Consider the following 13,554-nt stretch of genomic DNA (forward strand, 5'->3'; position numbering starts at 1 on the left):
CAACGTAACGTTCAAAGGAGTTCACTAAGTCACTACTCACTCCATGTCGCCTCAAGGAAGTATGGAATGCGCGGAAATATGGCCACTCAAGTGCCCAATATGCATCCCATCTTTATAAATAAGTCCCAAAATTTGCAGTATGCTCTTTTTTGCAATGTTATCAAAATGAGAAGGCACTTGCACAATCATGAAAAAACAAAAGGTTTGAGAAGGGCTATCTTTTTTGAAACCATAAGTACGAGATCATCATCAAATCAATCATGTACGTTTTGATTAAGCACAACCACATTCCAATTTCGCACCAGTGTCATTAAGCCCCCTTCAGGGGGTGTAGAACTAGGTTTACATTGTTAGGTGGTGCTTGTAGTGATAAAACAAAGTAAATGTGTTGTTAAATCTTGCCAGCTTACATTTGAGCATAGCATGTGGATTGTGAAGTGTACACAATGTGCACGGTGTGGTGCGATTGTCAATGGTATGCAATCACTTATCTTTGAAATGCATATAATTTTCATGTGGAGAGATGATTATTATTTTTTAAGTTTGCTCATCCTTAGCTTGAGTGTGCACTAAGAACTCATTGCCCTAGTTTGGGTGCCTTCACTTGGTGATGGTTCATTGGATGAGGTTTGTTTGACAATGGACCACAATCCTTTCTTCATTAAGTGACCCCTCAACTTCGTCTCCCACATACAAAATCCCTCTCTGTTGAACTTCTCGACTCCCTTTTCTCCCATGTTGCTAGAAGTCGTACCACTTGGAGGTGTTCCAGGCACAGTGACTAACTCCTTACAAAAGCACAGTGAATTCCCCCACAGAGTTCCCCCCCTTTGCCTCATCCTCCCCGCCTTCTGCTCCCGTCGCCTCTCCACCTCGCCCCTCTACCTCTGTCGCCCCATCCCGCCCCTCTTCTCCTCCACTCTCCCCAGCTCCCTCTCCCCCCCCTCCTGCTCCAGTTCCTCAGTCGGCTCAAGAGACTGGTCCCTCTCTGGCGGCTAGGAGATCTCTTGGCAACGCCTTTGCCGCGAGTCGCCTAGCGAGAGAGGGTCAGCCCTTCTTGCGGCCCCCTCTGTAGATTCAGACATCCTCCCTTGCAGCCATCCCTCGTGGGCTGACGAGCATTGACATTCGACGCCGCTGGGACTTCTTCGACTACGGGTTCACTCGTTTTCTCGGCGATTCCGCAGTAGACCATGAGGCAGCCTGTTTCACGGTCCATGTTTTGTTCCTTGCCGCTAGGGGGACAGAGGCCCTGGACTCAGCAATTGGTTTCTCCTTCCCCCTCTGTGGTAGGGCCGAGACAGAGTGGTCCCTTGACTCAGTGGTGGGATGGTTGCATACACACGTCTTAGAGTTCTCTCACCACATGGGAGAACTTGGAGTTACAGATATGCTGCAGACTTTGTGGCCATTGGCCAAGTTTGCGGTGACACCCCCAGACTCAGCAGGATGTAGGCACATTGTGGTGTACTTCTTTGCTGATACGCAGTGTTTGCCTTGCTATGTATACATTCATGAGGACTCCTCGACAGAGGAGGTTGCGTTATGCACGGCTCGCTCTGCTTGGGCTTGGGCTAGGCACTCGCTGTAGTCACGCCTATCTAGAGGACGCTCGGATGCGGATTACTCCCCATCCAAGCGTGCCTCGAAGATAGCCCGTCTTGCTGCTGCGGCAGCATCTGTTCTCTCGCTCCCTATGAGGATCGTCTCATGGAACGTGCAGGGACTAGGTGGGTCCCAGTTTCAGCGACAGCGGGGCCGATTGCGTCAGGAGCTTCAGCGTTGCCTTGTGGGAGGAGAGATTGATCTCCTTATGCTTCAGGAGGACCATCTGTGTGAGAGCCGCAATCGACGTTGTGGTCAGATTTTGCGTGGACGTTATGATACCTTTTGGTCAGCTGCTTTTGGACCTGGAGGCATCCAGGGTGGGGTATGTGTGACTATTGCGGACTCATTGCAGCAGGCCATTGTGGGCAGAGGGATTATTCTGCCAGGTAGGGCTCAGTGGATTACTATGCAGGTTCAGGGTGGCCTTGTGGGCTTCCTGAACATCTATGCACCCAATGTGACGAGTGCTCGTGCAGAGTTTTGGTCACAGATTGTTGAGTCTTTGCCGCAGGCCGATCATTGGTGTATAGGAGGGGACTTCAACATGTTGGAGGACCCTTCTGACAGGATTGGTGGCAGCCATGCTACTGTGCATGGAGTCGAGTTGGCAACTTGGGAGAGGTTTTGTATGACTTTGAGGGTCTCGGATACATGGCAGCACTCTGGTTTTGTGAGGCCCCCAGACAGTCTTGCCTTCTCTAGATCGGACCGCAGAGTGGGAGGAGTGAATCTATCGCGGATAGATCGCCTCTACACTAGTGACCACTTCAGTGACTTGGGGGGTTCAGTGGGCATCCTGGCAGGGACCTCCTTCTCGGACCATGCACGAGTGATCCTTACGGTGGCCGACAGGCAGAGGATTGGGAACACGATGCTTCGCATCCCAGAGAGGGTCTTGTTGGACTCGGCACTCAGAGAGAGGGTAGAGGCTCTCTGGACAGAGGGCATGGACAGCCAGGTCTCACCTGCAGACAGAGTGGCCTCAGGCCTAGCTCAACTTAGCCACCTTTTTCTTTAGGAGTCTCTAGATCGCCGGGCTACAGCGAGGGAGGCGGAGCAGTGTCTCAGACGAGGCATTGCTTCACTACAGAGGATGCAGGAGCAGCATCCAGACAGTCCATGGTTAGAGGAGCAATTACAGCAGGCTCGACGGGAGCTTGCTAGCACAGAGGGAGAGGCGTCATGAGTTTGCCTTTCACCGACAGGCATCTCGGTGGACTTAGGTGGGTGACAGAGTGACTGGTGCTTTTTTTGAGACAGTGGGACCTCGGCGCTCGCATGCCAAGGTCATTCAGTTGAGGAGGCCTGATGGGTCAGTTGCTTGTGAGCCCGAGGATATGTGTGCAGTTGCTACTGACTTTTACCGTGAGTTACTGTCGGCTAAGCCTCAGTCAGAGCGGCAGGATGCATACAGGGAGCAGGTTTGGGAACAGATGCCATGTCTTGTGACAGAGGAGATGCGCCAGAGGCTAGAGATGCCACTTCAGCTTGAGGAGCTGCACACAGCTCTTAGGGCCCTCCCTCGTGGTAGCTGTCCAGGTGAGGATGGGTTGACTCCCAGCTTTTTCTTGCAGTACAGGGACCTGCTTGGCCCACATCTTTGTAGTGCTTTTCAGTACATTTTGCACATAGAAGTCATGCCTCCCATCTTTTTCTTGGAGTACAGGGACTTGCTTGGCCCAGATCTTTGTAGTGCTTTTCAGTACATTTTGCACATAGGAGTCATGCCTGACAGCATGAGTGAGGGTTTGATCTACGTCATTCCCAAGGAGGGTGGCTCCTTGGATGAGATTCGACAGTGGGGCCCCATCACCATCCTCAATTCAGCCTAAAAAATTCTTGCCATGGCTCTGAGTTTGAGGATTCAGCCACTTTTAGAGAGCCTTATACATGGGACTCAGACAGGTTTTGTCAAGGAACGCAGTATCCTTGACAACATCTTTACTTTTTGGGAGGCTTTTGCCCTGGCACGGCTCCGTGGTGAGGACCTTGTGATTCTTCTTCTCGATTTTGAGAAGGCCTACAACCGAGTTGACTGGGACTTTCTAGAGGGAACTCTCCACAGGATGGGCTTCTCAGATGCTTGGATCAGAGGGGTGTCAGCTTTGTACATACAAGCTCACAGTCAGGTGCTTTTGGTAGGGGGGAGATGTAAGTGCTTCATGCTCACACGCTCGGTCAGACAGGGTTGTCCTCTTGCCCCCTTTCTCTTTCTGTTCTATGCAGAGGCGATGAGCAGATTTTTGGTGTCATAGTAGGTTGGTCTTCGGGGCTTAGCACTCCCTATTCGGGGAGAGGAGCTACTGGACGCTGAGTCTGCCGATGACTCAACCTTGTACTTAGATGGTCAGGAGGCCAATCTTCACAGATGTGAGCAGGCTCTGGAGACCTTCTGTTGTGCATCGGGCGCATTGATCAACTGGAGAAAGACAGTGGCTTTCTCGGTTGGTAGTGCTCCTGTGCCATATTGGATGCGAGGAGAGGGTTTCAGGTGGATTCCCCCAGGGACTGCAGTTCGGTACTTGGGTTGTCAGGTTGGTTTGGACTTGTCTCCTGAGCAGCAGATTGCTCCTCTTCTCCTGTCCATCAGGAGAAAGCTGTTACATTGGAGCCCAGCACGTCTATCGCTGGCTGGTAGAGTAGTAGTTGCCAACCAGGTGCTGTTGGCGACTATGTGGTACATCACTTCCTGCTGGATCTTCTCGAGTTCTTGTTTCAACCAGGTAGAGAGGCTGATCAGGAACTTCCTTTGGTCAGGACGTGACACTCAGATTGCCCGAGCCTAGGTGGCTTGGTCGGTTATCACGCTTCCTTGTTCTCAGGGAGGGCTTGGGATCATTGATCCAGCACAGCAGAGCAAAGCCCTTCTAGGGAAGTTCATAGTCAGAGGACTTCTTCCAGGTGAGGAGCCCTGGAAGGAGTTCTTGTTGCAGAGGCTTCGTGCCAGGGTGCCTCAGTCAGGAGGCCCTTGGCAACCTTCGACCAGATGGACCTTTACAGAGATGCGCCGAGTTGGTTTGAGCAGGAGACTGAAGGACCGCTTCGCTGTGAGTTTGCTTCGTTCTTGGGAGCTCTTACGGCGTGGCCTGGAGCAGCGACAGCCGATGTGCACGGAGGAAGGCCTACGGCAACCCCTCGTATGGAACCCCATGGTTAGCACTCAAAAAGGCCACTTGGTTGGTAGTCGACCTCATGTTTCCTGGGGTCCCATTGGAGCAGGTCCAGCGCTCTCTCTAGGTGACTGGCTAGAGTTCACAGGTTTGTCAGAGGAGGTGCAGGGTTTCCAGCTGCAGGGCATGAGAGGGGTGCAGAGCATGTGTCAAGATATCTCAGAGTCAGTTCAAGCTGAGTGGCTCACGCCTCTCGAGCCAGTAGCACCCCGGTGGATGGGAGCCTTCACACGACTAGAGGTTCTCATTTCAGTCAGGGCCTGCTCAGAGACTGTCCCAGCCCTGTTCTTCGAGCTTCAAGGTGGGGGACGATTATAGCGAGTTGCAGTAGAGGCCCCGCAGGTAGCAGAGTGTTGTTTTCAGAGGATCCGAGTTGTGGGCATCTGTGGGAGGACTTGCGTCATAGACCCTGACCCAGCAGCTCTTGAGACTGGACACTTGAGGCTATGGGCTTGGGAGTGCTGTCCACTGGCACGAGTACAATGGGATCCTGGTGAGTGGCTATGGAGGGACCCCTTCTCTTCTGCAGATCACCCAGGAGTCCCCTTCTTTCAGTACACTGTTCGGCTTGGACGCCATATACTTGCAGCACAGAGAGAGGCCCGCCCCGCTGTAGCACGTCATTGGCAGGAGGAGGGCCTCACAGTCAAGTTCTTGGCAGCCTTTTGGCAGAGGCTGTGGGACTCCAGACAGCCGAGGCGCGTCACTTTGTTTCAGTGTGGCTGGTTTCACACAGAGCTACAGCAGTAGGGAGCTAGCTTGTGCATAGTGGTCTCTCGGCTGCATGTGCAGCCTGTGACCAGTTGGTGGAGAGTCAACGTCATTGTCTTTGGGACTGTCTCTCAGCCCAGCAGGTGTGGCTACAAGTTCTTCGGCTGATGCCTACTCTATCCACGGCTAGACAGTACACTTGGGGGGCAGCGGCTTGGCCCACTCTCACGGGCCCGACACTTCAATTTCAGCTATCTTCCAGCAGCAGGATGATAGTGATACAGGGGGGGCGTCCTACACTCCAGCCTGCTACAGAGCTTACTCCACAGGAGTGGTGCAGTGAGAGAGAGGAGTGTTCAGTGGCTTGACACTGTGGTTCATCTGGCGGGCCCGTTGTTTCCACATTTTTGAGGCCCGATCTGTGCCACCAGCAGAGACTGTTCGTGACTTTTTGCTAGAGCTGATCCATACTCTCAGAGGACAGCTTGAGGGACTTCAGGGCAGCTCCGACCGCATGCGGGAGCGCCGCGAGGCTTTCCTTCGACTCTGGCGCCCTGGGCCTTTCTATACCATTGTCCAGGGTGTGCTCAGATGGCACTACCGACCACCTGTGTGGCTCTTCCCTCCTCCCATTCTTTGATTTGGCCTCATTGTACATATGTTGTTCTTTCATTGGGAGAGTCTCCCCATCATGTTTGTTGTAGCCCTCTCTTGCAGAGGTGGTTGTAGCCCTACGGGCAGCTTTCATTAACTAATAGAAGGATCTTTTTCTCGGAAAAAAAAAGTTGGAAGAATGCCAAAAAGCCAGAATCGTTTCTGGAAAACCACCGAGGGAAATCGAAGATGCATACAAGCAGAAAGGCGTCGAAGGAATGCCCTGGTGCAACGACAATCCCAAAGTAGATGTCTGACATTCTCATCAGCAGCGGAGCAACTAACACAACGAGAGGAGCTAATGTGACGCACCACAAGGAGAGTTCCAACCGGAAGAACTCCCAACAAACAATGCCAAAGAAACAGACACTCCTTAAGAGGCAAGCGAGACTTCCAAATTGCAGTGAGAGCCTGTCCCCACCATCTTTCAGATTGTGCAAAGCCCAAAGCGCATTACAGTGATCAGCCAGCCAAGAGTCTTGCACAAGAGAACGATAGATATGGCGAGCAGAAATCGCCTCCACAGGAGTGTGCCATAAATTCCAATCTTGCATACGACATCCACCTGTCAGCGGCGGAATAGGGAGGAAATCAGCCAGCATATGCTGAAGCAGGCTCCAAATCGGACGATAATGCATGCCCAACCCAAAGCGTGGAGCTGCCTGAGAAAAAGTATGCCAATTCCCAGATGAATCCACCACATCATCCACTGTACGTATGCCACGACCAGAGAAGAAGTAGGCTTGACGAGGCGATCGATCAACCAGGGTAAGAGATAGCACCTTACCCAGTGAATGCTTTCCAAATGCAACGAATTCCCATTTGCTTATTGCCTGCCATGCCAGTAGAGATGATCTGTAACACCTTTCCAAGCGGAGAGCAAGCCACAGGTGAATAAGCAACCAAGAACATAACCATCCATCTTGCCAAACACAATCTCCCAAAGGGAGGTCTTCCAATGACCAAAAGCGGGAGTGGTAGCGTGCCGACATAGATCAACAACCATAACTGTCCATGGCTGAGATTGCCGCGCAAGAGTAGGCAATAACATAGCCTTCCTTGCCAATGCATGGCGTCGAAGGTCCAAAATATTCAGCCCCCCAAGACGCTTCGGAGTGCAAAGTTTCTCCATTGCAAACAAACGGAGGCCTTTCTTATGAGAACTAGTGCGCCACAAGTGAGATACAATATTAGACAAAAGCAATGAGAGACGGGAGTGAGGCCAGTGCAACAACAGCAAGTAAAACTAAACATAGGCCATCATGATACTTTGCACAATACGAAGTCGAACATGTAGCGGCCATGTAGACAGTTTCCAATAGTGCAATTTGACATTCAATCGTTGCATGACCCAATCAATTTGCTGTGTATTAGTTACCTGCCAACCGATAGGGTATCCTAGTTGCCTGACCACCACATGCGGATCAAGAGACTCATCAGGCCACAGAAGATGATGCCAGTCACAAACATCTAGAGGCAAGAGTTTGGATTTCTGAAAGTTAACCTTAAGGCCTGCTGCCAGGCCAAATGTATCCAATGCCTGCATAATTTCATGCACATCATCCTGGTTATTGCGGGGCATGAAAAACGAATCACCAGCATAGGCCTACCCTGCAAAGTCTTTCCCATTGGGTAATTTCAACCCATAAAGACGATCGAGTGAAGTCAAATGATACAAATACAATAACAAAGGGTGAGTGGAAATGGCATACAGCAAGGCCCTAAGCGGTCAACCCTGTCTCAAAGAACATCCAAGAGGCCAAGGTTCTGTCAGCTTCCCATCAAGGAGGCCTGAAGATGTACTATGAGCATACAAGAATTATACCACATTGACCATCTTAGGACCAAATCCAAGGGCCCGCATTGTGACAGCAATGAAATCCCATTGTACCGTATTGAAAGCCTTTTCAATGTCTACCTGCATCACAAGAACATCCTGCTGGGTATACTTTGCATATTCCATTCCAATCAATACATTAGCCAGATTATCCAAAATCTGGTGACGAGGGATGAAGCCATACTGCGCGGAATGGATACCAGCCATAAGAGGTTACTTGATATCGTTCACAATGATTTTAGCCAAGATTTTATATATAACCAGTATAAGAGCTCTCTCTCCCACACACACACTTTTTCTTTTTTGTAATATCAGATTGAATTACAAATGGAAAACCTCAAAGCGAGGAGAACCCATAGAAAGTATTACAAACTCTAACTCAAAAACAGTCGAAGTAGAGCTAGTAATGGCTAACAGGGAGCTCGTCCAATTCATAGGCAACTTGAAGAGACTGTCTAAGAGATATCTTGAAGACAGAAACATATTCCACTTGAATCTGCTAAAACAATGAGGGAATTCTGTGCTCTCCACACTTTCCATTATAACCGGAATCTAACCCAGCCAAAAAAGTATGTAGACGACCGAAGAAAGGTGGAAGCACTCCAAAGATCCAAAAAAATTTACCAAATAGTAAGCCAAGGAAGCGTGAGCAAAGAGATGAAGAGATGCTATCCACAAACTTTTGAGTACGAGAACAAGACCACAATAGATGTGGAATATTCTCAATGCCTGCACCACAGCGAACGCATCGCGAAGAGACCAATCTCCTAGAGCGCAATAATTTGCCAGTGGGAGTTACTCCACACACACACGGAAGGAAAGTGTTTTTGGGCAAGGATAGACGTGTGGAAATTGGCCTAGGCTCAACCCACCTTCTCACTCTACCTAACTATAGAGTCTAGACCAGTATTGTGTAGAGTAGACGAGTGGTCATATGTTGGTCATTGTGGCCTTGTCATCCATCATAGGCTGCTCATCTTATTGGAGGAAATATTTGCTCATGGATCTTTGTGATTGTCTATATGTGGTGGCTATCCATGACACTAAGTGACACATTGCACTAAAGAGGGGGGGATAAGGGGATCGACGGCCTGGAGGTCCACACACGAAGACCGAGGCGGATTAAACCCGGGCATCACAAAAATCAGGTGAAATTAAACCCAAGCAGTGCAAAAAATGGACCCCCCATCAATCGCTTTTGAACCCAAGACCTCGCAGATTAAGTTTTGCGACACATGGGCTAGCCATCTCACCTGCACGCACATGTTGTACCCCTGCCCTTTTTTATTAATGTTTATCAAAAGCCAACATGCACTCGCCTGGTTTAAAGGGTTTAATTTATGGCCGAGTTTAGTTTTAATAGCCATCTCACGGCTGCGATCTCCTCGACAGTCGTGCGTGGACTTCCCCGCCCTTGATCCCTTTACCCCCCCCCCCCCCCCCCCCCCTTTTTAATGCTATGTGTTACTTAGTCATGAGGGTAGCTAGCTTTGAGTGGATTATCAATTGTGTCGGGTCTAATCTATGCACCGCATGAGCACACCTCCATGCACTATCCTTTGTATCCGATTGGTAATTGGTCAAGAGTTCTAAGTGCTGCTTACGTATACACAGAGAGCCTATCGGTTAAACAGTCGTTGATTCTACGTTGTTGTACTCTTTACGCTATAGTTATTTCAGTATATATTGTCATTGCTATTCAAGTTGTGCATTCATCATTTGCTATTTGTTTCAATAATATCATGTTACGTAGTTACTTATATAAATATATTTGAGTGAGGTTTCACACAAACTACGTTATGAGACACCCACCACAAAGTACATAGCACGGACCACAACACACTCTTTTCTACGTTCACTTAGAAGTGTCAAGACTTCTATATTAAGAGCAATTGCTAGAAATTGCTGACGTGTCAAGCCACTGAAGAATGGAGCCAACGTTCAAATCATGGTAGCCGAGGGGGATAAACCCTAAGTGAAGAAGCTGAAGCAAACTGGAGAAGTTTTACCGACTTACAAAGTCTTGCCAAGTGGCCTACTTTTAAAGAAAAAGAAGTTCCACCAACTTTTAAGAGCCTGCCTGATGGGGGCCAGAGGACATAAAGGCATTAAGATCATAGTTACAAGGGATGGAGGGGATGGGCCCTAGGGCAGGGGACGGCCGTAACCGGGATGGGTACGGGTCTAGACGGTTGGGAACGGATGGACGGGCGCATGCCAGGCACGAACACACACAGGCGTCCCCGGGACGGCGGACCGGGAATGGAATGGGACGACCGGGGATGGGGACGGAAAAGGTCGGCTGTCAATGGATTTTTTATTTTAAAAAATCAAATTTTGAGTTGTTTCAAACGGTCAGCTAGCAGCCTCCAGCGGCTCTTTTTTGGAGGAGGCTATAAAAGCCACCCTTTGTGTCTCTCAAGGCTCAAGGTCTCATTGCTCAAGCCTCTTCTCTCTACGGTCTACCTTCGGCGCTTCGCAGCTTCGCCTCTATGGTCTACCCTCTCCTCGAGGCTCAGAGCTCTACGTTTGAGTCTCCTCTCTACCCACTTGGCACTCTCTCCCTCCTCTACCCTTGAGTCTCCTCTCTACCCACTCTCTCCCACCTCTACCCTCTCAGCTTTGAAGCTCTCCTCTACTCTCTCTCCACCATCATGTCATCTCAAGCTAACTCCACTTCTCAAGCCGGCTCTTCTCATAGGAGGCCCGTTGTGCAAACATGGTCGTGGTGGGATGAAGTCGACTCTACCGCACGTGGTCAAGGTGGCGGTGCAAGACCATGGGCATGCAAGCTATGCCCGTACAAGAGAACGGGTGGTGCAAACAAAGTGCGAGCCCATCTTCTTCATGAACCCGGCCGGTCACGAGGTGAAGTTTTGCCTACGTATTACTCCCGAGGAGAGGTTGGAGCTTCTTGAGAAGCTCGCGGTGTATGAGGTCGCGGAAGCGGCCAAGAGGGGCCGTTTTGTTGCCGACCGTTGATCCCTCCGCCATGGTGACACCGTGAGAGCAAAGGCAAGCCAACCTTGGCTCCACCTCTCAAGCGTTCAAGACAAATGCATCTACATCGGGGGCTTCCATTGCGCATCGCCAAAGCACCCTCAATGAAAATTGGAATCCTAAATTGAAAGAAGAGGTGGATAGATCGGTTGCTCAATTCTTCCTCCACGACCACATTGCCTTCCATGCTTAGCGGTGAGTTTCCATTGTTACTTATGGCATATGCACATTACAATCTCCCATTTTGTATTTCTTATGGGGTATCGACTCTCCATACTAACACAACATGCTCTTTTTTGTGTGGATAGGTCTCCATACTTTCGAACCATGGTTACGAAAATAGGGGAATATGGCCCCTCTTATGTGCCACCTTCATCGGAGAGGCTTCGCACCACCCTCCTTGACAAAGAGAAGCTTGCCATGGAGCAAGCGGCCCAAGTAACAAAGGATTTGTGGGAGACCAATGGCGTCTCTCTCCTTGTAGATGGATGGAGTGACACCCGCAAGCGGTCCATCCACGGAGTGGTGGCCTACTCTCGGGGGGGATGTACTTTGTGAAGTCACTTGATGCATCCGACAGCAGCAAGGCCGCGGAGATCCTTGTTGCGGAGTGGACAAGCACCATAAAGATCATCGTCCCGGAGAATGTCCTTTGTATGGTTGCAGATGGAGAGGCGTCAAATAGGGAAGCCGGGGCTATCATTGAAGGCATGTATCCCACTATCCATGTCACATTTTGCATGGCGCATTGCCTCAACAACCTCCTCAAGGACATAGGGACTTGTCATGGATTTCACCCACCATTAGTGACACCAATCAAATTGTGTCCTTTGTGCTCAACCATCAAAAAGTTAACTTCTCAAAGAGGAGCCACTTGTCCTTGCTCAAATATGAGACAAGATTTGCATTCAATTGGCTTATGCTAGGACAAACGTGGCGGAGCCTTAAGGGGCTTCTTTCTCAGTGATGAGTTCAAGGCCATGCCGGAGTCTACATCAGCAAACAGGGTTGAAATGCCGAGAATGGGCCGACGCCGCCGCTTGGTGGGAGGAGGTGAAGACTCTTGACGCCATGGTCAAGCCTATTCTACACCTACTTCGAGTTGTGGATAGTTGCAACCATGCATCGGCAAAGTCTACGAAGCCATGGATTGGATGATAGAGACACTTGAGAAGCTTGTGCCTGACCCTATTTAGTATGCGGAGATTCGTGGCTTGTGTGAGTCCGGGTGGAATGGATACTACTCTCCACTTCATGCGGCAGCTTATGTGCTTGACCCCGAGTTTCAGGGAAGGCATCAAGAGACCTACAAGGAGGTGAGCAAAGGATGGCGGCTTGCATTGGAGCGCCTTGAGCCTAGCAGTGACATTAGGCGCAAGGTTAGAGATGACCTACTCAACTACAGGCAAAAGAAGGGCTCCTATGGATGTGTAGATGCACAGGTTGATCGTAGCAAGATTGGCTCGGTTTTGTGGTGGGAGGACTATGGAGGAGATGGCCCACATTTGCAGCACCTTGGCTGTTCGTGTCCTTAGCCAAGCATGTACCACTAGTTGCTTGGAGCAACTATGGAGTGTGTACAGCCACATTGCCTCTAGGAAGAGGAATCACCTTGGGGTCCAGAGGGCCAATGATTTGATGTTTGTGAGCGCTAACTTGCGCATGCTTGCCAAGAGCATCATACATACACAAGGCAGATCCCTTCACTAAGTGGGAGATGGCACAAGAGAATCCATCTATGGCCACGACACTTTTGGAGGAGCTAGAGGAGGACTGCGAGCCTCGCGAAGCCTCATATGTCGCTGAATACCTCGACTACGATGATAATGTGGAGATTTAGCAGGCGAGCACTTCCGGAGTTTGATGATCATTGATCACTCTAGAATCTAGAGTCTACTCCTCTAGAGTCTACCTAGCCCTTTGTACTTTTTGTTATCCTTGAGGCTTGTCCTTTTTGAGCCCTTGTGGCATGCACTTTTAATTTTGTATCCATCGATGTTTTATTAGCACATTTGCGCCCATATGACTCATGCTCTTTGGTCTATTTAGTGTAAATTTGTGGTCAAACTGATGCTCTATGTGTGTGGCATGTGTGTAGGTCAAAAAATGCCAAAAAAACTCTTTTTTTTTTGCCGTTCTGACCCCCGTCCCCGTTTCCTAACTTTTGTCGTCCTGTCCCCGTCCCGTTCCCGTTCTCGTTCACGTCCCCGATCCCATGTAACTATGATTAAAATAAAGTTGGACTCTCACACATACGTAACCAGCTGATGATGTGGCAGAGAAGTACGAAATTCCAGATTTTGCGCTGACTTTCTGACGTGGCAGCCTGTACACATTTCAGTGATTTACGTTGGCTGATTTTCAACGCAAGCTTTTGGGCCAGTTGCTTTTGAGTTTATTGCTTTTCAAGGCCAAGGTCCTTTAAAGATGTGCGGAGTGCTCATTCTCTGGCACACTTCAGTGAGAAGGTGTAGAGCGCAAGTACCAGCATTGTATTGAGTTCAAGTAATATAAAGAAATACCGAAAGTGTAGAGGGCTTATTCTCTGGCATGCAGAGCGCAAGTACCAGCATT

At 49.8% G+C, this 13,554-nt stretch overlaps 1 protein-coding gene and 1 long non-coding RNA gene across 7 annotated transcripts in view; one reads left to right on the top strand and one right to left on the bottom strand.

Annotated features, from left to right (window-relative positions):
* Positions 1-13,554, bottom strand: part of LOC147435828 (uncharacterized) — a 168,221-nt gene that overhangs the window by 122,551 nt on the left and 32,116 nt on the right. The gene's annotated exons all lie outside the window — the stretch shown is intronic.
* LOC147435829 (uncharacterized) overlaps positions 1-13,554 on the top strand; it is a 52,963-nt gene that overhangs the window by 37,155 nt on the left and 2,254 nt on the right. The gene's annotated exons all lie outside the window — the stretch shown is intronic.

This window comes from Adiantum capillus-veneris, chromosome 18 (genome assembly GCF_014529385.1).
Source record: "Adiantum capillus-veneris isolate H3 chromosome 18, ASM1452938v2, whole genome shotgun sequence".
Classification (NCBI taxonomy): domain Eukaryota; kingdom Viridiplantae; phylum Streptophyta; class Polypodiopsida; order Polypodiales; family Pteridaceae; genus Adiantum; species Adiantum capillus-veneris.